General features: G+C 56.8%; 2 protein-coding genes across 2 annotated transcripts in view; one reads left to right on the top strand and one right to left on the bottom strand.

Moving 5' to 3' along the window:
* DEAF1 (DEAF1 transcription factor) overlaps positions 1-866 on the top strand; it is a 75,440-nt gene that overhangs the window by 12,190 nt on the left and 62,384 nt on the right. The window lies entirely within an intron of this gene.
* TMEM80 (transmembrane protein 80) overlaps positions 1-866 on the bottom strand; it is a 10,695-nt gene that overhangs the window by 8,411 nt on the left and 1,418 nt on the right.

Here is an 866-nt window from a genome sequence, read left to right as displayed (position 1 = left end):
TTTTTTTTTGTAGAAGGGGGTCTCGCACTGTTGCCCAGGCTGGAGTGCAGTGGTGTTATCACAGCTCACTGCAGTCTCAATCTCTTGAGCTCAAGTGATGCACCAGCTTCAGTCTCCCACGTAGCTGGGACCACAGGCTCCCCGGGCTAATTTTTAATTTTTTTTTTGTAGAGGGGGGTCTCGCTCTGTCACCCAGGCTGGGGTGCAGTGGCGCCATCACGACTCACTGTAGCCTCGACCTCCTGGGTTCAAGCAATCAGCCAGCCTCAGCCTCCAGAGTAGCTTGGTCCCCAGGGGTGCGCCACCACGACCGGCTGATGTTTACAGTTTTTTGTAGAGAGGGTGTCTTGCTATGTTGCCCAGGCTGGTCTCAAATAATCCTGCAGCCTCGGCTTCCCCAAGTGCCAGGCTTACAGGCGTGAGCCACTGCGCCCAACCTAAACTTAATTTTTAACCTACTGAAAATACACAAACCTGATTACTAGAGGCTGCCCTGCCTATGCAACAGCCATTCGTTATTCCTTTAAAACAAAGCACCTAATTTCCAGAGAACGCGCTCGAAGGTCTGGCACTTCAGCGCCCGCGTTTGAGAGCTCTGGCTGAACCCAGAGACAGCAGAAAGCGGCCCCTCTGCAGGACGGCCGATTTACTGCTTTGGTCTGTCCCTTCCTCCTCTCGGAGGCGAGTCTCTCCCGCAGGACGGCTGAGGCATGGGCACCCGCGGTTTCTTTGGCGAAGGTTCCAAGGCTACCGAAACCCCGCGCCCATCCAGCCCACGTGTCTTCACAAAAGCCACGCGCGGGACAAGAGCTGTCGGGGACCGGGTCCCCGAGAGCCGCTCCGCATCCACCCTGCCCGGGCCCAGG

This window comes from Colobus angolensis, unplaced genomic scaffold (assembly GCF_000951035.1).
Source record: "Colobus angolensis palliatus isolate OR3802 unplaced genomic scaffold, Cang.pa_1.0 Scaffold84, whole genome shotgun sequence".
NCBI lineage: Eukaryota > Metazoa > Chordata > Mammalia > Primates > Cercopithecidae > Colobus > Colobus angolensis.
Note: the sequence above shows the minus strand (reverse complement) of the source record. Positions and strands in the feature narration are given on the sequence as shown.